General features: G+C 40.9%; 1 protein-coding gene across 4 annotated transcripts in view; it reads right to left on the bottom strand.

The window, feature by feature from the left end:
• Window positions 1-6,765, bottom strand: part of ZMYM2 (zinc finger MYM-type containing 2) — a 119,719-nt gene extending 112,954 nt beyond the window's left edge. For 2 of the 4 annotated variants that reach the window (XM_072795831.1, XM_072795827.1), the window contains exons 1-2: window positions 6,306-6,460; window positions 5,423-5,488 (exon numbers count right to left, since the gene is read on the bottom strand). The gene's annotated coding sequence lies outside the window, so the exon portion shown is untranslated. Of the gene's footprint in view, window positions 1-5,422; window positions 5,489-6,305; window positions 6,461-6,599 lie in introns of those variants that run through there. The other 2 variants (XM_072795826.1, XM_072795832.1) reach the window with 2 other exon arrangements.
• Window positions 6,766-23,100: the final 16,335 nt, after the last annotated feature.

Here is a 23,100-nt window from a genome sequence, read left to right on the forward strand (position 1 = left end):
TGGCCTAACCACTTACAAATTCCAAATTATGGTCCTAGAGTGTAGCATTAGGTGTAGCACTAGAAGTCTAGATGAAATGCTCTTCTAAGCACTGGGCCAAAGCAAGTGCTGGCTAACTACTAATAGAATATATTTGTTATAATTATTTGATATATGATAAATGTTATAATATACAATTTGTCAAATAAATTATTTCTGCAGTGCCCTGATTACCCTGGACTATTCTCAGTCTGGTCCAGCCAGCTCAATAGTCCAAGAAATACTGCTCTTTCTAATCAAAAGACATGCCTCTTAGAAATGATTATAAAATTGTTCCATTATTACACAGAAAGTCACTTTAATGCCTTTAGATTACAAAACCATGAATTCAGTTCCACATTCTTATAATAATAAATCCAGATAATGTAACTATCTAGGTGGCTATAGCAAAAGTACATACAGCATTCCCTAAAGTAAAAAAAACTAAAGGATTTGTCTCATTGTGGGTCATATCTTGTGAACTTTCTTCTGTCTGATATCTGTAACTAAGCACCACAATCTCACTTAAAATCAGCATTTAAGTATTTTTCTTATCCAACTTAAATGTAGTCAAAAAGAAATGTTTATTCTAAGAATTGTAACATATTTCCCAATTTTAATGAGGTTGCAACAATTAATTCCACTCATAATAGATTATAATTACTCTTAAATTATAATTTAATTTTAAATATGAGAATATTAAAATATTTAAGAATAAAATATTCTCAATTTTTTTTTAATAAAGGTACAATTGGCACATAACATTGTATTGTTTTAGGTGCATTATTTTTAACCTTTAAATTTTTAATTCACAAAATAAATTAAACCTTCAAATTCACTAAGAACACCAGAGGAAAGAAATCTAGAACCACTCTGGAGAAATAAGACAAACCTGAATCTTGGCAGCATAGTGATATTAAAAAGAAGGGTTAAGGAGTGCCTGGGTGGCTCAGTCAGTTAAGCATCTGCCTTCCACTCATGATCCCAGGGTCCTGGTATGGTGCCCCAGGTCCGGCTCCCTGCTCAGTGCATGAATCTGCTTCTCCCAATCCCCCCTGCTAATGCTCTCTCTTGCTGTCTCTCTCTCTCAAATAAATAAAATCTTTGCAACAAACAAAAACAGGGATGCCTGGGTGGTTCAGCGGTTTAGCACATGCCTTCAGCCCAGGGCATGATCCTGAAGACCCGGACCCAGGATCAAGTCCCACATCGGGCCCCCTGCATGGAGCCTGCTTCTCCCTCTGCCTGTGTCTCTGCCTCTCTCTCTCTCTCTCTCTCTCTCTCTCTCGTGTCTCTCATGAATAAATAAATAAAATCTTAAAAAAAAATGGTTAAAATTCTCTAACAGTAATATAACTCTTCAAGAAAGAAAAAACTTTTGAATATTTGTTTATTACATGTATCTAGTTTTTGTGATGTAATAATGGAACAAATATTCAAAAGCTTTTTCTTAAACCAGATCTATTAAATATTCATTACCTAATTACACTAATATCCAAAGTTTACTCTCAAATCATTTCTTGTATTAGTAAATATTAATACTTACAGGACACTAATCAAATCAGTAAAAATAAAACCCCAGTCATATACTGCTTTCAATTTAAGGACCAGGAACTTTTCTTAAATTTTATTACTTCTAACTTTCAATGTACTGCTATTAAGTTAAAAATAAAATAGAACTAAGAACAAATCCCAAACTAGTCATATGACCAGGAATTTTTCTTAAATTTTATTACTTCTAACTTTCAATGTACTGCTATTAAGTTAAAAATAAAATAGAACTAAGAACAAATCCCAAACTAGTCATATGTAAACTGATTTTGTAAACATCCATCTACACATCCTTTTTAAACTCTAAAATAGATTTTCCCATTGGTTTACAAAAACTTTCTCCGTGGTTCCAAAGTGTTATATAAAGCTTGATGCAAAAAATTAATAGATTTTAAAAATATGCAATAAAACAACAGATATGCTCACAATCCAAATTTTAACATTTTAAGATAACCAATTTATCTTGTTACTAAGTTTGTTTTTGGTGCTGGCCCTCATAATTCCTTACCCATTTCTATCTTAATAATAGAAATCTAAGATTCCAAAGTGACTTCTTTAAAAAACAGGTTGCAAATAAAAAAATTTGCAACTCCAACTATGTAAAACAATTTTCTTGCTGGTATACAACCAAAATAAAAAATAAAATACAATTGTTACCTAGAGTTGCATAGTTAAAAATCATGGATTTATCCAACAGTACTTTTTCTCACTGACAACTTCATAGGTCTTACATATTAGTGTGTAAGAACTTTTAGATTTGAATAGTTCAAAAGTCCTGTTCAAATCTAAAACTTCAATTTTACTCTCTAACAAGAATAGAAAAAAATTAGCCAACTGAAATTAAAAAACGGAAAATGGATGGAGTCAAACTTAAAACGCCCTACCCAAATACTATTTGAAAATTCAGAGGGAGAAAAGACTTGCATTTGGGCTCCCCTAAAAATACACATGCAAATTGAATATGCCAGAGTCTTCTTAAACACTATTCGATATAGTAATATATAAATTAATAATATTGTTAATGGAGCAGAGACAGATATTAATGCCTAGATGACAGAAAATGTAAAATTTCTTATTATCCACACCTTTTGAAACATAGAGCTCCAGCATTTCATACATATTCTTTCCACCACAATAATACCGCAGCATCTGATCATAGGACTCACTTTGTCTCAAAAGTACAAACTTTATGCACTTTTTTACCTCAAACAAGAGCAAAATAGAATAATCTTTTTTTTTTAATTTTTATTTATTTATGATAGTCACACAGAGAGAGAGAGAGAGAGAGGCAGAGACACAGGCAGAGGGATAAGCAGGCTCCATGCACCGGGAGCCCGACGTGGGATTCGATCCCGGGTCTTCAGGATCGCGCCCTGGGCCAAAGGCAGGCGCCAAACCGCTGCGCCACCCAGGGATCCCTAGAATAATCTTTAAGAAAATATTATTGGGGTGCCTGGGTGGCTCAGTTTGTTAATTAAGCCCTGGACTCTTGATTTCGATTCAGATTGTGATCTTAGGGTTGTGAGATCCAGCTCTGCAAGGAGGCTCCACGCCAGAGCAGAATCTGCTTAAGATTCTCTTTTAACGAAACTCTCCCTCTTCCTCTGTCTATCCTTCTCCCTTTTGGTATTTTTAAACAAATGAATTTTAAAATCTGAGCCAAATGATTAAGTGTAAAAAGGACCACTTTTTGGTATTATCAGAAAAAAACATGGCCTTCATTAGCGCGTATATATATATATATATATATATATATTGATATTAGAGATTCTCCTGGTTATATATTTTGTTATGTCGCATCTCCAAATGTCTATTAAATATAACCAATTTACCAACCTTCCTATCAACATGATTAAGAACAAAGAAAAAATCTGAGAAAGTTAAATCTTTTGTGAAAATACGTGTTGATAAAATAAGCATTGCCCATCTATGCAAAAGATCTGATCCTTGATCCATTATATCAATGATTTAATACCTGAAAAGAGCTATAAACTCATCACACAAGTTATATTCATTCAAGCTGCAGTATTTATGAAACAATTATCAACTCTGAATTGTACACAGATATACTGAAAAAGAAATTACTCCTGATTCAAGTAGTTTGTAAATAAGGCAGTAAAATAATCTAAGGGTAACTACAGTGGCCATTATCTTTTTAAAAGGTACTCAGTAAGATTCAAACATTTGCTATTTTCTCTAGGAAAAGAAAATAAGTTGAGAGTATTCTAACCTTGGCTTTTTCACTGTTTCAATTCCCAAATGTGTAAAACAAATATATTATGTACTTTAAAACAGGACAGCAGAGTTGCTGAACGTAGGCACTGTACAACAGAGTTGCTGAACGTAGGCACTGTAATCATGCTGCTTATTTGATACTACTACTACTACTACCTGGTACCTTCCTATGCCTGTTTCCTCCTCTACAAATTAGGAATAAAAACAGTAGGTATATCACTGGTCTCTCACAATATCACACTATTACACAGTACCTCATTTTGTGAGGATTATATTACTTATCACTTTAGTTACGTGTTGAGAGTTATAGAATGTAAATGACAGGTACACAAAGGTTCAGCATTACTACCTTCACTCATAAAGTTGTTTCCATAATAAACATTTTTTTTAAAAAACTTAGAATTATGCTGGCATATAAGGACTCAACATATGCTGCTTTCATTACTCTGCAGGCCACTTGCTAAAATTAAAGGAAATAAAAAAAAATAATAATAATAAAATAAAATTAAAGGAAATAATAATACATGAGAGTGCCTTGCATTGTGCCTACAATGTTGTGTATTAAAATATAAGTTGCCATCCTCACATTATCCTACAGATCAGTATTCAGTAAAGACTGATCTCTATTAACTATCTTTTGATCCATTTGAGACTTAGTATTTAAGCATAAGCTACTATATGACTCACCTCTGACAGAGAGCTACAACTTACAGCATCAACTGTCAATGAGATACAGTGTGTCCAGAGTTTAGGAAATATACTGTGTCCAGAGTGCTAGCTTCACTGATATTTTGTAACTAATTTCAATTGACAGAAATTTTGACTGGTTATGTTTATTTTACTGTCTAGCATATTAGAAGATTGTTTCTTAAAACCAACAAATTAAAAAAAAAAAAAAAAAAAAAAAAAAAAAAAAAACCAACAAATTACAAGCATTAAACAATAATTCAGGTGACACATTCAAGAATGACTCAAGTGAAGACTATTCGACACAGAAGACAGAAGACAGACGACTACGAGATCATTTGGAGCCCTGGACTAGTGTCAACACGGTAGCAACACAGGTTACCCAGTTGGATAAATTAGGGTGGTCTTCATGCCCTTTCCAAAGCAAAGTCATGAAAGAGTTCTACTAACTCATGAGCCCTAAGAGTCTTTTAAATCAGACAGAAACAAAAAGTTAAATGATTCTATTTTTTCCAATCCCTGCAATCAATTATTCAATGGAAAGGAAGAAAAAGTGTTAAAGACGTTTGCATGCATAGCATTTAAAACGAAATAACTACAATTCCCACTTTGGAACTCTAGAGGGCACCAGAAATATGCCCTCCTTTGCACCACCCCTCCTCCCGGGTAACGTGAGCAGCTGCAGGAGCCCGTCGTCTGGTTGCTGAGGTTGGTATTGCAGCAGCAGGAGAGATGTCTGCAGCGGTGCAAACAGCAGCGCCCACTCCCATCTGCCTCACCAGCCATTACCCAGGCTTCACCCCGAGGGCAGCTGCCACCCAAGGGAAAGCTCCTCCCCCTCAAAACAACGGGGATGGACAAGTCCCACGGCTGTACCCCTACAACCTGACAACGTCCTTTAAGATCAACAAATTAGGGGCGAAGGACTCACAATGGGGGTGCTTTCCTCACTTTCTGCCAAAGACGCACCAGATGGGGTTGAACGCGATTCCTGGTCCTGGGGTAAGAGGAAAAATGAAAAATGGATCAAGAACATCTAACCAGGTGGTAGAACCAAGCCCTTTCCACCAGGAGGAAGCCGAGACGAGAATAAGAGGTCAAGGAGGTTTGGCCCTTCTATTATTACTCCCCAGCCAACAATCCCCTCCTACGTAAAGTAGAGCAAAACCGCGCAAAATATATATCTGGGACCAAAACCCACGTGAAAGGCAAAATCTGGAGGGAGGAGGCTGGAGGGCACCAAGCCTGCTACTGAAAAGGGGGGGAAGGGCAGACGTTGCCTCGACGCCAGCAAGGATCCGTATTCCCTCCTAAATTTGCCCACCCAGCGTCATCCCCGTCACTCCGGGCACCAATTCGGAGGTAAGGGGTAGCTCACGTCACCGCCGGGCTGCTATCTCCCATATTTGCCCCAAGCAGTTGCCCTGGGCCCGAGACTTGCCCCCCCCCCCCTTGCAGTCGGCGACCGGCAGCGCTGCCTCCCCGTCCGCCATTAGAGACCCAGCCAAACAATACGTGAGGAGCGAGAGCCGCGCAGCGCAGCCCGGGGAAGGGAAGAGCGACGGAGGGGACCCGGCGGGGGAAGAGGCAGCACCCTCGCCCCGAAAAACTTGGGGACCTCGGGCTACCGCGGAGACGGTGCGAGCGCAGCCCCGAGAGCGGGAGAACCAACTGAGGCGCCCCTCCCCCCACCGCCCCACCACCACCACCCCCCCCGCAAGAAAGAAAGGAAAAATACCCCGCGACCTCCCGCCGCCCCGGCCCGGGCCGCCCCCCGGCCCCCGAGCGACCCCCGCCTCTGGCGTCCGCCTCACCCAGCCCTCCCGGCCTCTCCCTCACTCTCGCAGCCCTTCGGGCCGCACGCGAAGACGCCTGTGACATGAGCGGAGCCCGGAGCAGCCCCCGAGGCCCCGACGCGGCAGCGGCGACGGCGGCCGCGCCGCGGGGTATTAATCCCGGGTCGGTGGGAGGCTCCGGAGGCTGCCCTCACCCATCTCCGCCTCCCCAGCCGCCTCCGCCTCCGCCTCCTCCTCCCGAGGCTGCGCTGCTCCCAGCCACCCCCACTATCGGCGGACCCGGACTGGAAAGACAGCGGGGATAAGCCTCACCCGGTTCTGGCTGCGGCTCCGCGGAACGAACCTCCCCTCCCCCGGCCCACCCCCCTTCGGCAACACGCACAACTCCGCTCGGTCCAGTCCCGGGTTTAGCGCTGGTGAGGAGGAGGAGGCGGAGGAGGCGGTGGCGCGGCCGAGCCCGGGGAGGCTCCGCCCTCCGCGCCCTCATTGGCCGGCGGGGAGGGCGGGCCGGGGCGCCTCGGGCGCGCCCATTGGCCCCCTCTGCTGTCCTTCAGGACCCCCCTCGGGGGGGTGGTCCGAAGGGCTGTCCGTCAGGCGCGGGCCACGCCCCCCGGCGTTGCCGTTCCACTCCCCCCTCCGCCGGCGCTCGGCCCTCGGCCGCGTCCCCTCCCCTCCTTACCCCCGCCTCCCTCCCCGCCCCCACCCCCGGGTCCGTCAGGGTCAGGCAGCCCGAGTTACGCTGCCCGCTGCCCGCTGCCCCAGCCGCCGGCTCGCTCCCTGGGGGTCCGGGGTGCCCTCCAGGGCCCGGGACGGCCCGACACCGGGGCCGTGGCCGCCTACCCTGACTCGGGCCTGGGCGCCCGGGCCCCTGGAGCCGCTCCCAGCGACCCTGCCTGAGGAGAGACGCGGCCTCGATGTCCTCGGCGCCCTCCCTGTCCAGTGCGTGACGCCCCCCGGGAGGGCCGCGCCCGGGCAGGGGCCGCAGCGAGGCACGGCGGGAGGTCGGGGCAGCGCGCGCAGGGGGTTCCCGCGTGCGCTGAGGGGGTGGGAGCACCTCCACCGTCGCCTCAGCCCGTGGGGAATTGTCCCCCCACCTCCCGTCACGGCTGTAGGAGGAGACGACGTCCTCCATTTTGTCGGGACTGCTGTGGGAACTTGGGACCAATTCAAAACCAAAGCCCGTGGGGCTGGGAAACTTGGCCCCGCGAAGCCCCAACTGGGCTCCGCCATTCGGCCGAGGGCACAGCCCCTGATTCCAGCGTGTGCGTCCGAGGGGCCCCTGGGGCGGGCGCCACAGGGCACACACCCAGACGCCGCTCCCCGCCTGCATCCACCAAGATGGAGGAAGCTGCGGGCTCCCCGGGAGCGGGGCTCCCGCCTGTCGGAGGGGCCGCGGCCTCCCCTCGGCGTGTCCTCCCGCGCTGCCGTCGTCCTCCTGCGCAGCCTCGTTCGGTGGCCCTCCCCAGCCTCTACCCAGCCTCCCCACGGCCTCCACCGTCTCCTGGTCCTCAACCGTGGATGGAGACTCCACTCCGCGGTCGGCCCTATCGCTTCGCCCCGCCGGGGCTGCCCGGGTGCGGGGAGTCGAGCGGAGGTGCGGGGCGTCGCGCCGGGGCCCGACGCGGGCGTGCCCGGGGCGCCACATCCACCGTGGGGCTCCTCTTTGTTCACCGTCTACACCTACGTCTTCGGCGCACGTCATGGTGCTGTACGATCTCCAAGATCCCAGCCAAGAGGGCAGGGAGGCCTCTTCCGTCTCACCCTGGCGGTGGCTGGCGGGACTGCAGCCGCTGGCGGGGGACAAATGGGGGACGAGGTAGACTTGTCACTCGCCGGGTTATCTCGCGCCGCTGCCTGTTAAAAAGTACACGTGCGATGGCACCGCGGAAAGTGCAACGCGGTGGTGACGAACCTGAGGTTTTTAATGAACTAGTCAACTTCTCGTAAAAACTGATGTCACACAGTTGTAGATGACACGGAGCGTCATCTAGTAGAGATTCATTCATTCATAATCCTTCCACCTAGAACTAAATGCAATAAATATACTGCTCTTTAAGTTGAATACCCAACATGTATTTCACCCAACTTTCTCAGAATGTCATATTTATTTTTCAGTAAACATTTCTTAATTGAAAATTTTGTCAGTTTTCAATACAATATTCTTGTAAAACTGGGTAAAATATTATTGTTCCTCCAGTACTGTTTTACATTGACATTCTTTTTTTTTTTTTTAAGATTTTATTTATTTGATGAAGAGAGAATGAGCTCCAGCAGGCAGTTGGGAGGAGCGCAAAAAGAGGGAGAAGCAGATACCCCCTAAGCAGGGAGCCCTAAGCGGGGCTTGATCCCAGAACTCCCAGATCTCGACCCTAGCCAAAGGCAGATGCTCAAGGGTAGGGCCCCTTAGGGGCCATGTAGGTGCCCCTAAGGTGACATTCTTGATGTCACTATATTCACAACAGAAACATCCTCTATTACCAAATGCAGGGTAACATTGTAATGATAATATGAGACCTGACACCATCCTTTTTCTGTTATCTATACCAAAGCAATAGCTCCTACTCCTTGATTTTATAGTTGGAAGGCTTCAATAGGTACTTCCCAATAAGCTCTGTCACAGACTTATTTGCTTAATTGGGTTTCCACATGTTCAGTTTGAGGAAGTTCTAGAGTGCTATCAACTTCCTGGCATTATTGCCATTTTATAACTAATAAGAATAATACAGTAGGATATATTATTCACATTTTGTATACCTTCATTTAAGTCTATTTGCCCAGGAAAATGCTCACTGGGTTGCCTGCGTAATATCAGGGAGATACCTAGTTCAGAGCTAAGAACTGGTAAAAAAAAAAAAAAAAAAAAAGTCATAATTAAAATTAAAATTACACTTTATTTTACGCAAAAATAATTTTAAAAATAAATATTTGGATGTTTGTAACAGCTTATTCATAATTTCCATAAAGGTATAAACAACCTGGGACACCTGGGTGGCTCAGGAGGTTGAGAGTCGGCCTTTGGCTCAGGGTGTGATCCCGAGGTTCCGGGATTGAGTCCCACATCAGGCCCCCTGAGAGGAGCCTGCTTCTCTCTCTGCTTGTGTCTCTGCCTCTCTCTCTCTGCCTCTAATGAATAAATAAATAAAATCTTTTTTAAAAAAGGTATAAACAACCCAAATGTCCATTAATTTATGAATGTATAAACCAAAGGTGATATATCTATACCATGAAATATTATTCATCCATAACATGGAATGAAGTTCTGATCCATGCTACAACATGGATGCACCTTGAAGACATTATACCAAATGAAATAAACTGAACACCAAAGACCACTTGTTGATGAATGATTATGTGAATTATCCAGGCAAAGTAAATCTATAGAGACAGAAAGTAGATTATTTGTTGCGTAGGCCTAGAGAGGTGAGGAGAGAATGGAGAAATAAAAATGTCTAAAATTGGCTATAGTGATGGTAGGACAACTCCGAATACATTAAAAACACTGAATTGTTCACTTTAAGTGTGAGAACTGTATGATATGGAATTATAACTCAATAAAGCTGTTACTAAAAATCTGTGTCTATGTGTATGTGTGTGGGTGGGGGGAGAGTTATTCAGTGCTAATCACAAAAGCATACTAAGCATTGCAGGAAGGCAACATAAAGACTTGAGCAGAAGACTTGCATTTTAAATACGTGTTTGGCCACTCAAAACCTTAAGCAAGTTACCTTCTCTCTGAGCCGTATAGTCATTTACAAAATAGAGTAATGCAGCATTGTTGTAAGGACCAAATAACTTATGTGCAAGTGATATAAAAATGTTAGAAGTTGTTGAGCACCTGGGTGACTCAGTTGTTAAGAGGCTGACTCTTGGTTTCGGCTCAGCTCGGGTCATGATCTCAGGGTCAGACCTCAGGGTGGTGAGAGCATGACCTCAGGGTGGTGAGATCAAGCCCCACCTTCAGTAAGGTTTCTGCTGAAGCTTCTCTCCCTCTTCCTTTTCCTCTTCTTATCCTTCCCCCTCTGCTCCTCCCTCTTTGTTCCTCCATACCAGCCTCCACACCTCCCCCCCACTTCCACTCTCTCTCTCTAAAATAAATAAATCTTTTTGAAAAATGTTAGAAGTTGCTAAAACAGTGTATCTTGAAAATCTCATCACAAAAGAAACAAATTTCTAATTGTGTGATCATAGATTTTAATGACTTATTGTGATGATCATCTCTTTCTGTATATATAAATACGATTATACTATATACCTATATGTGTACATATATAGAAACCAAGAGCTTACCAGTAATTGAAATGCAATATAATAGTTATTCTGAGCACAGCTTAGGAGACAGAATGCCCAAGTTTGAATTCTGGCTTTATCCATAACTAGCTGGGTGATTTTAGGGATGTGTTAACTTTCAAAACCTAAGTTTTAACATGTATAAAATGCAGATACTAATTTCACTATCACAGAGTTTGAGGGGGACTCAATGGGCATACATATGTGAAACTTGCACCTCACACTTATTAGGACCTCAAAAACATTAGCTGTTTTTTATTACTGATAACTGACTTAGTGGAATATTTTTTAAATTCTTTATAATATTTTGCAAGGAAGAAAAACAAACTGATAACTCTATCATAATTACCACGCTAGGCTATAATCCCCCCAAAAATGATCATGATAACCATTATCATCATTACAAATCTTCAAAGAAATGTACTTCAAATCAAAGTTTGTTTGTTTGTTTGTTTTGGAAAGGTGCTCATAGTACGTCTCATCTTCCCAATATGGAGAGTAGAAAATTAGAAGTTCAGAAAGAAGAATTGTTTGGGGCTGGGGATAGGAGAGTAAAATTGACTAAACCTTTTAACTTTTACCATTGAAGGGGGGGCAATACTTTAATCATTGAAGCACTGAGAAAAAATTTTCTGTGGGAGAAGGAACAAAAACTCAAAGAAGCTCAACATGGCTAATTGCTGCATAAAATTGCATGCTTGGGTAGAGTGCTTCTAACAGAATTAAACAAAAATAATATTAAATAAAAATTGTTAGTTTTAGCATGTTTGACTTTTAACAATTAGCTTATACTGAATGATAATTGATATAGCAATCAAAAATATTTTTTCTTCTAAAGATTTATTTATTCATGAGAGACACAGAAAGAGAGAAGCAGAGACATAGGCAGAGGAAGAAACAGGCTCCATGCAGGAAGCCCAATGTGGGACTCAGTCTCGGGACCCCAGGATCATGCCCTGAGCTGAAGGCAAACGCTCAACCACTGAGCCACCCAGGCATCCCAACAATCAAAAATCTTAATAATGTTGTTCTATCATTGTGAAGAAAAGGTGAAGTCCTGATAAGTTAAAATAAGTCAAGTGTACAATTTTACTTGACAAACTACTTGTATAGTACATATAGTGTCAGGAATTGTCTGTGTTCATTGTGAATAATAACATATTATCCTCTTAACAATTCTATGAAGTAATTAATATTACTGTCCCACTTTTACAGATAAGAAAACTGAAGTAAAAAAAGGCTAGGGAGGCAGGGCACCCAGCTGGAGTCAGTGCAGCATGTGACTCTCGATCTTGGGGTTGTCAGTTCAAGCCGCGTGTTGGGCATAGAGCTTACTTTAAAAAAATAAACAATGGGGATCCCTGGGTGGTGCAGCGGTTTGGCGCCTGCCTTTGGCCCAGGGTGCGATCCTGGAGACCCGGGATTGAATCCCACATCGGGCTCCTGGTGCATGGAGCCTGCTTCTCCCTCTGCCTGTGTCTCTGCCTCTCTCTCTCTCTCTCTCTGTGACTATCATAAATAAATAAAAATTTATAAATAAATAGATAAATAAATAAATAAATAAATAAACAATGTCTTTGAAGATTAACAACAACAACAAAGAAAGGTTAGGGAACTTACTTATCCAAGGTCACAAGTGTACAAAGTGATGGAGAGAGACTCATGGCCCCAGGATTCTTGGCTCTACAGTCCATAGGCTTAACCACCCCATCATGCTACCTCTCCACGGTAGTCCTTTGCTAATCCTTCTCTTAAATAAATCATCTTAGACCATTTAAAACACAGCACAAAATAATACATTCTGGAGCAGTAGCTTATAAACCTTTTTGACCATGTCAACCACTAGGATATATATTATACATAGAGCCCAAGTACAAGCCCACCTATATTCATTACTAGATAACAAAACAAAAGTTACATAGAAGAATTATTCCCTTTACTATCTAAGATGCATTTCAATATTTTCTATTCTAGTCTATTTAAATCTAGTCTATACTGTTTTCTCCCCTTTTTTAAAAAATAAACAGTGGCTTCAGCCATCCAAATTGATTTCATGGTGTACAAACTGTGGTTTGAAAAACATTATTCTAAAGAAAGCAAATCATGGATAAAATCAAGTTCTAAAACAGAAGTAAAAACACAAGATGATATCAGAAACTGAGTAATCTGGAATGAAATATAAGTTGAAAACCCCATTTTTAAAAATAGACATTTAAGCTGCCATTCTTCCTAAATATATGAGCTACTTATTCCTTCCTAACAACATGCTTTACACTTTATAAAACTGTAAAGCAGCCAATTAACAATGTCTCTGAAAAAGCAATGTGATGGTTTAGGAAAGAATGAAGAGTTAGAGTTGATACTGATTCTACCATTCATTAACTTCGTGACCTTAGACCTTTCTGAGCTTCAGTTTCTTCTTCAATAAGATGAGGGAATTGTACATAATATTCCAGTAAAGGAAAATCCCCTTTTTTTCCTTATACTCTTCTCATGCCCCTGGTATCCCAACACCTCCAACCAACCTTTTCTTACTTGTCTAGCTCATTATGAACATTCCCTTCTGCTCATCTCAGTTCCTGTGGCTATTTTATTAAATAATAAAACACGTTTATACCTATATTCTTTGTTTTTATTGGAGTTCAATTTGCCAACATATAGCATAACATGCAGTGCTCATCCCGTCAAGTGCCCCCCTCAGTGCCCATCACCCAGTCACCCCAACCCCCCGCCCACCTCCCTTTCCACTTGTATATCTATATTCTTAACAAAGTTACTTCTTTGTTATTCTTCACAAATTTACTTCAAAGTTATTCTTCACTCGTCCTTAGCTGGTTCACACTAGAATATGGAGACCCATCGTGTTCCTCATTTTATCTCCCAGTAAGTCTTGCCCATCCAAGTGTCTTCTAAGTTTTAGAGGTACTAACTGGAAAATAGAAGAAAACTTTTTTAAAAAAGATTTTATTTATTTATTCATGAGAGACATCGAGAAAGAGACAGAGACATAGGCAGAGGAAGAAGCCCCATGCGGAGACTGGATCCCAGGACCCTGGGATCATGCCCTGAGCTGAAGTCAGATGCTCAACCACTGAGCCACCCAGGCGCCTCTAGAAGAACATTTTAAAAGAAAATATTATATTATATAATTACGGAGGTTCTTTCCAACAACTCAATTTTATGATATTACAAAATCATAAGCTGAAAATAATGATGTCAAGTTTAATTTTTGCCCATTATGGATTCCTAATATTAGCAACTATTATTTTTTAAGTTTCTATACTAGGTAGTAATTCTGCAAGACATTAAAACCTAAAATTAAGCAGGTGTAACAGTTTTGAATTTAGCAAACTTGTATTTTTAAATCTTTTTTCCTGTTTCCATAGGCAATAAATATACTCAGTGGAAAAAAAAAGAAAAGCAAAAAACAAACACTTGGAAAACCTGAAAAATACAAAGGAAAAAAATTACCAATAATTCTTGCACCCAAGGATAATTGCTTTTATGATTTTATTTTTTTTAAGATTTTATTTATTTATTCATGAAAGAGAGAGAGGCAGAGACATAGGCAGAGGGAGAAGCAGCTCCATTGAAGGAGACCAATGTGGGACTTGATCTGGATCAAGGTGATCAGGATCACCTCCCCACCCCACTCCCACCCTGCTGAAGGCAGGCGCTAAACCACTGAGCCACCCAGGTGTCCCTATGATTTTATTTTTAAGTAATCTATACACCCAAGGTGGAGTTTGAATTCACCACCCTGGGGATCCCTGGGTGGCGCAGCGGTTTAGCGCCTGCCTTTGGCCCAGGGCGCGATCCTGGAGACCCGGGATCGAATCCCACGTCGGGCTCCCGGTGCATGGAGCCTGCTTCTCCCTCTGCCTGTGTTGTGTCTCTGCCTCTCTCTCTCTCTCTCTCGCTCTCTGATGACTATCATAAATAAATAAGTTAATTAAAAAAAATTTGAATTCACCACCCTGACACCAAGAGTCACACACTCTACTGACTGAGCCAGCTAGGTGCCCCAAATCTTTCTTTGTTGTTGTTGTTTTTAAGATTTTATTTTTAAATAATCTTGGCACCTAAACTGGGGCTCAAATTCACAACCCCAAGATAAATAACTATTGTTAACGTTTTTTTCAACATACTTTATTTCTTAAAGCATTTTTTTTTTCAGATTCACAGTAAAATTGAGCAGAAAGTACAAAGAATTCCCATATCCTTCCTGTCCCCACACTTGCATAGCCTCGTGGCTCACAACATTCCACAACCAGAGTGGTATATTTGTTACAATGGACGAACCTACACTGATGTATGGTACAAACTGAAAGTCCATAGGCTACATTGGGTTCACTCTTGGTGTTGTACATTCTATATATTCTGCTAAATGTATCATGACATGTATCTACCATTATAGTATCATCTATAATAGTTTAACTGCCCTAAAAACCACCTGCACTCCACCTATTTATCCCTCCCTGCCCCCTAACTCATGGCAACCTCTGGCCTTTTTACTATGTCCATAGTTTTGTATTCTCCAAAATATCATACAGTTCTAATCATACATTAATAAGGTCTTTTCTAATTGTTTTCTTTCACCTAGCAATCAGCATTTAATGTTTCTCCATGTTTTTTGTTTGTTTGTTTTTTGTTTTTTTTTTTTTTTTTTGGCTTGATAGATCATTTCTTTTTAGCACTGAACAAATAAACCGCTGTTAATTTATCTATTCACCTACCAATGCACATCTTGGTTGCTCCCAAGGTTTGGGAATTATGAATACAGCTGCTATAAAGTCTATATTCAGGTCTTTATGTGGACATCAGTTTCCAATTCATTTAATAAATACCAAAGGAGTGGTACTGCTGGATATAATGGTAAGAGTATGTTTAATTTTATAAGAACTGCCAAAAGGTTTTCCAAATTGGAATTTTGCATTTCTACCAGTAATGAATGAGAGTTCTTGTTCTATATCCTTACCAGCACTTGGTGTTGTCAGCATTTTGGATTTTCACCACTCTCCTAGGTGTGTGGTGGTATCTCATTGCTGTTTTACATTGTTAACATTTTGACATATCAATATATTTTTAAAAGATTTTATTTATTCGTGACAGACACAGAGAGAGAGGCATAGACACAGGCAGAGAGAGAAGCAGGCTCCATGCAGGGAGTCTGACATAGGACTTGATCCCAGGATTCCAGGATCACACCCTTAGCCAAAGGCAGACGCCCAACGCTGAGCCACCCAGGCATCCTGACATATCAATATTTTTCCACTTTATTTTTCCACAGGAAGTTTGTAAGACATTTATAACACTCATAAAAACTATCTCTTGGTAATTTTGTTATTATGTGGCATAGACATGAAGAAGAGATTCTGTAAAGAGCTAATGAGATCACAGGAATAAAATTGCCTTTGAGAATAGGGTCATCAGGGATGCCTGGGTGGCTAAAATACTAGACATACTTATTTACTACGTGATGCCATATAAAATGGTTTGCGGAAAATGCTTTTGAGATACTGTATCTATGATGGCAAGGAACTAGTTTTGAATCTAATCATTTTTTCAATGTAGTAAGGAGGGGCGTCTGGGTGGCTTAATGGGTTAAGCATCTACCTTCAGCTCAGGTCATGATCCCAGGGTTCTCAGGGTCGTGGGATCAACACCCTGCCCCCAGCATTAGGCTTCCCTCTCAGTGGGGAATCTGCTTGTCTGCTTGTCCCTCTGCTCCTCCCCCTCCTGCTCGTGCTCACACACACTCTCTCAAATAATAATTTTAAAATCTTTTATTTTTTTTAATTTTTTAAATTTTTATTTATTTATGATAGTCACAGAGAGAGAAAGAGAGAGAGGCAGAGACATAGGCAGAGGGAGAAGCAGGTTCCATGCACCGGGAGCCCGATGTGGGATTCGATCCCAAGTCTCCAGGATCGCGCCCTGGGCCAAAGGCAGGCGCCAAACCGCTGCGCCACCCAGGGATCCCTAATTTTAAAATCTTAAAAAAAAAAAAAAAAAAAACTTTAAATATAATAAGGAAAAAAGAATTGTAATCAAAATTAGAGCTATCAAACTTGATATGATAACTAATGTTTAATACTGGTAATAAAAATTAGTCATTTTTACTAGCTGACTATGGAATTTTTATTAAGATCTTTCTTTTTTAAAGATTTTCTTTATTTATTCATGAGCAACACAGAGAAAGAGAGAGGCGCAGAGACACAGGCAGAGGGAGAAGCAGGGTACATGTAGAGAGCCTGACATGGGACTCGGTCCGGGTCTCCAGGATCACACCCTGGGCTGCAGGCGGCGCTAAACTGCTGTGCCACCAGGGCTGCCCATCAAGATCTTTATTCATTCATTCCACAAATACTGAGTGTCTCTGTGTTGCCAGATAGTATGATAAGTACAAGAAATATAACGATGAATAAGATGGATGTAATCCCTAACTTCCTGGAATGTACAGCCTAGACTACAAAAAGCCAACAAATATGGAATCAACAAAATAAATAAAATTATTACAGCTGAGGGCTGGGACGGAAATAAGCAGAATTCCTCTATAGAGAATAACAATGGAGACCTATACTCATGATTATGGAAGATCTGTCAGAGGCAGTAACATTTAAACAGATCTGCCAAAGAAGAATCCATTAGAATAATCAAAGGAATATTGTTCTAAGCAATAAGAAAGACAAGAATTAAACTCATCCTAGGAACTAGAAGATCAACAGGATGGAGAGTACTAGATCAAAAGAAATAGTGATGAAAGATGAGAGTGAAGAGCTTTCAAGTATTCAAAAGAAAAGTAGTAAAGAAAGATCTGAGGGGCACTGGTGGCTCAGTTGGTTAAGAGTCAGACTCTTGTTTTTGACTCAGGTCATAATCTCAGGGTCATAAATTCTAACGCCATCGGGCTTCACACTGGGTGTAGGAGCCTGCTTAGGATTCTCTCTCCCCCTCCCTCTGCCCCACCTGCCCCACTCATGAGTTCTCTCTCTTTCTCTCTCTCTCTCTCCCCCTCTCCCTCCTTCCCTTAAAAAAGAAAAATCTGAGTCTTCCAAGTCTGCCTAAAGGATATAAAATCCAAAGTTCGGGATCCCTGGGTGGCGCAGCGGTTTAGCGCCTGCCTTTGGCCCAGGGCGCGATCCTGGAGACCCGGGATCGAATCCCACATCGGGTTCCCAGTGCATGGAGCCTGCTTCTCCCTCTGTCTGTGTCTCTGCCTCTCTCTCTCTCTCTCTCTCTCTCTCTCTGTGACTATCATAAAAAAAAAAAAAAAAAAAAATCCAAAGTTCTTTTCCTGGCCATAAATATTTCACAATTCTGCCCATTAATCCAGCCTCATCCCCTCTCTGGTTACTCCCAAACATCTGGCACTCTAGGTACCTTGGATGACTTATTCTTTCCCAACCATTCTGCAAACTTTTAATAGATCCTGACTTTATGCTATATCCTCAAACTATTAAAATTGCCCTCCACTCAGTCTGGTGAGCTCTTTCATCTTTAAGGCAGAAACATCACATTTGGGTACACATACCTCTGGGACACACAAACACTTTCTAAACAGGACAGGGGCAAGAACAGTTTCAGAGTAATCAATCTCCAGATCCTCAAATTCACTTGTATTCCTTCCTAAAATTGACTGCCTGAGAGCTTCTCAGGGTAAAACTGTGCATTCACATCTACCTTCTCCCACTTTTTTTGGTGAAAGGAGACAGGGGTTGGGGGGGAGGGTTTGGAGGGCCAGAGAGAGAATCTTAAGCAGGCGCCACACAGAGAATGACCTCGAATGCCTGGCTCAATCTCACAACCCTGAGATCATGACCGGAGCCAAAATCAAGAGTCAGATGATGAAATGACTGAGCCACCCAGGTGCCCCTTCTTTCTCTCACATTAAAACAAAAGGCAGGCATAGTGCCCAACAAAAAGACAATTTGAAATACTGATGTGAATCTTAATGTAAATTAATGACTCTTATGGCTGGCTAACAGCTTTTTAAAAATTCTTTTTTTCAATAAAACTGAGGGAAGACCTACTTAGGATGTCAGCTGATAAGTCCTTAAAATAACTTTTGATAACAGATGGTGTTTTGAGTTGAATTTTGTCCCTCCCCCTAAAACTATGCAGAAATCCTAACATCCAGTATCTTACATGTGACCTTACTTGAAAATAGGACCTTTACAGAGGTTATCAAGTTTTTAAAAAAGGGTCATGAGGGTGAGTCCTAATCCAATAAGACTAGCCTCTTTATCAGAAGGGGAAATTCAGATGCAGAAATACACACAGAGGAAAAAGACAACCGGAAAACACACAGAGAGAAGATGGCCCTGTGACAGGGATAATGCATCTACAAAGCAAGGAATGCCAAGGATTACCAGCAAACCACAAAAGCTGGAAGAAGCAGGACTGCTAGAGTTCTCCAAGAACTTGGCTCAACAAACAACTTGATTTGAGATTTCTAGCCTTCAAAACTATAAGACAAAAAAAATTGTGTTGTTTTAAGCCATCCAATTTAAGTACTTTCTTACAGCAGCTGTAGGAAATCAATACAAATTTCTATATATAGCTTTTAGCATATAATTTCCAAAGAGTTCAAAATAATTGAGAGACAGAATTAAACAAAACTCCTACTTTCATCTACTTATTTATGTTAACCAGTTTTCTCATCATTTACATCCATAAAAATGAAAAAGGGGGAAATAGAATCTGGCTCATTATAGCAAAATATAATATTCATCCAAAAATGTATAAGATACTTCTAAAATTCCTTCTTATGCCATTAAATATTTCTATGAAATTCTCCTTTTCAAAATTTACTAATTAAAATGTGTAACACATTGTGTTGGTTTAGTAATTTATTAATAATTTATCAACTTATTTAATCATTTCTTATTTCACTGATAAGAAATGTTTAGTACTTACTTAGTTTTATGGCCCTAGAAAATTTTCAATTTCAATTGTTTATTTATTTACATATTTTTGTTGCAGAGCAATATAGTAGGATGATTGCTAAAAGATTTTTAAGAATAAATATGTGTGGGGGTGCCTGGATGGCTCAGTAAGTTGAGCATCTGCCTTCAGCTCAGGTCATGATCCCAGGGTCCTGGGATAGAAGTGCCCCTCCCCCCTGCTCACCGAGGAGTCTGCCTCTTTCTTCCTCTGCTACTCCCCCTGTTCATGTGCTCTCTCTCTCTCTCAAATAAATAAATCTTTTAAAAAAAAGAATAAATATATATGACATGAGGATAAAATTCTATGGGGAAAGTGGAATGGAAATGAACTCCAAGTGAGAAAAAAATCTTGTAAAATTTCCTACTACTAAAGTATTTCTTATTCTTGCACTTTTTAAAAGAAAGATGGGGACACGTGGCAGGTCAGTCAGTTGTCTGCCTTCAGCTCAGGTTATGATCCCAGGGTCCTGGGATTGAGCCCAATGTGGGCTCCCTGCTCAGTGGGGAGCCTCCTTCTTCCTCAGCCACTCTCCGCTTGTGCACTCTCTCTCTCTCTCCCTCTCTGTCAAATAAATAAATAAAATCATAAATAAATAAATAAATAAATAAATAAATAAGCCAAATCAATACATTATTTAGATATCACTATATTAATAAAAGTGACTTAAGATTTTTATTTTTAAATGTGTGTGTTAGCACTATCTGGAAATTCTATTAGATGTTACTTTATACTGTGTAATGAGTTTATAGTTAATCAAACTTTTGGAAAGTATGTTAACCAAAGAAGTTTGAAGACCTTCGGTTATTTTTTAAGTACGCTCCATACTTAGGCTGAGCCCAACTTGGGGCTTCAAATGACCACCCTGAGATCAAGACCTGAGGTGAGATCAAGGGTCAGACGCTTAGCCAACTGAGTCACCCAGGTGCTTGAAGACCCTCGTTTTAAGGTCAGCTGAAACACTATTTCCTCTGTAGAGTCTCCCCTGTGCTTTCTTTCTCTTCTTCCACAGAATTCATTTGCAATTTGCTATAGCATATAAAATACTGTAATATAGTTAGTTGTCTACAGTCCTTCTCCCTATTCTCTTAAAAGGCAGGAACAATATGTTATTTATCTTTGTTCCCATGCCTGCTGTAGCTAACGGTGCAGAATACATACTCACTAATTTATTTATTTATTTTTTTAAGATTTTATTTATTTATTCATGAGAGGCACAGAGAGAAAGATAGAGACACAGGCAGAGGGAGAAGCAGGCTCCATGCAGGGAGCCTGATGTGGGACTCAATCCCCAGACTCCAGTATCACGCCCTGGGCCAAAGGCAGGCACCAAACCGCTGAGCTACCCAGGGATCCCAAAATACACATTTTAATACTAAGCGCACTGAGAAAACGTCTATTTCTACCTAGAGAAAATGAATTGAAGTCAAGTAAATGGCCCCAAGCCATTTGACACATATAGTCTAGTGAGTATCTGTTACAGAAATACCAGGAAAGTTAAGTAAAAATGTTAGGGAGTAATTTGGGACTAATTGATTAAAGAAACAAAATCATTGTTGCTGTTTTCAGAAAGAAAAAAAAAAAAAAAACAACAACCTGTAGGCTAGTACAACAAGTAGAGAATGTAGTAAATATCAGATCACATAACAGACAGCAAGTTTGGAAAAACTTAGTGATTTCTTTAAACAAACAAAGAGGTAAATTGCTTTGAACGCTTCCAAATTCTTGGTAGATTAACAAACCTAGTCTCCATCACTAGGTGGAAGAAAATAACTGTTTTAATGCATTATCCAGCCCCTATTTTGGCTCACCATTAGGGATGAACCCTATTTTATTTCTTTGCTTTTTCCTCTTCTTCCTCCTCTTCCTCCTCCTCTTCTTTCTTTCTTTCTTTCTTTCAAAATTATGTGCTGAGGGCACCTGGGTGATTCAGTGGTTGAGCATCTGCCTTTGGCTCAAGTCATGATTCTGGGGTCCTGCGATCAAGTCCCGAATCTGGCTCCCCACAGGGAGCCTGCTTCTCCCTCTGCCTACGTCTCTGCCTCTCTGTGTCTCTCCTGAATAAATAAATAAAATCTTAAAAAAAAAACTTAAAAAAATTAAAAATAAAATTAGGTGTTAAAACATTGATTGGAACCCTCTTCATAAATCTTCCAAATCCAAATTATGAATGCAATAATATTCTATACACGATTGTATGCTCACGCAAATATGTTCATATAAACCTTTATATTCTTACATTATAACGGAATTGTGCTAATCAATATCACTCTCACATTTGGCTTTTTCAATTAATAGGACGGTATAGAGTACCAGATCAATACAAATAGGTCCACCTAACTCATTTTTAATTGCTACATAGTCTGAAATATTGCTATGACATACTGCCTTGGTTCCCTCATTTGTAAGAAAGGTATAATGACAGTACTTATCATATGCGGTTATAATGAGAATTAGAGAGTTTACAGGTGTAAAGTGTTTAATATTGTTCTGGTACATAGAAAGCACTATTTAAGTTTTCAGGAAATAAATTATATACAGATCTACCTCATTCCTTTTCATGGCAAATTGTAGGTATTCCATAATAAACATACTCCCTATTTTGTAACTATTTGTATATTGATTAATGTTTAGGTCATTTCCAATTCTTTGCTATTACAAATTTAGCTGCAATAAGTATCTGAAGCAAAAATTGTACAATTTATCACTTCTTTTTTTAATGAAGATTTTATTTATTCATGAGAGACAGAGAGAGGCAGAGACACTGGCAAGGAGAGAAGCAGGCTTCCTGTTGGGAGTCCAATGTCAGACTCCATCCCAGGACCCCAAGATCACAACCTAAGCTGAAGGTTCAGCCACTGAGCCACCCAGGGGCCCCCAAATTGTCACTTCTTAATAATTTTTTGCTTCTTAAATAAAAACAAACAAAAAAACCCTGTACACATTCCATACTAATGAAGTATGAGAAAAGAGTTACTCTCATATACAAACAGTTGTAGTATAAATTAGTAAATAAGTATCTATTAAAATTAAAATTTGTATATACTATGATCTATCATTCTAACTTTAGAACTCCAATCTAAGGCTGCCTGGGTGGCTCAGTGGTTGAGTGTCTGCTTTGGCTCGGGTCCTGATCTCAGGATCCTGGGATCGAGTCCCACATTGGGCTTCTCCAGTGAGCCTGCTTCTCCCTCTGCCTGTGTCTCTGCCTCTCTCTGTGTCTCTCATGAATAAATAAATAAAACCTTAAAAAAAAAAAGAACTCCAATCTAAAGAAATAGATATATACTAGTTTTTTTTTTAATTTGGGTATTAGATTATATCTACTAAATTAAATGTCTCTGAGAAAACTTCTTTTAAGATTTTATTTTTATTTATTCGTGAGATACAGAGACAGAGGCAGAGACACACAGGCAGAGGGAGAAGCAGGCTCCATGCAGGGAGCACGTTGTGGAACTCGATCCCAGGTCCCCAGGATCAGGCCCTGGGCTGAAGGTGGCGCTAAACCGCTGAGCCACCCGGGCTGCCCCATGATTTTAAGTAATCTCTACACCCAACAGAAGGCTCAAACCCACGACTG

This window comes from Canis lupus, chromosome 24, assembly GCF_048164855.1.
Source record: "Canis lupus baileyi chromosome 24, mCanLup2.hap1, whole genome shotgun sequence".
Lineage (NCBI taxonomy): Eukaryota > Metazoa > Chordata > Mammalia > Carnivora > Canidae > Canis > Canis lupus.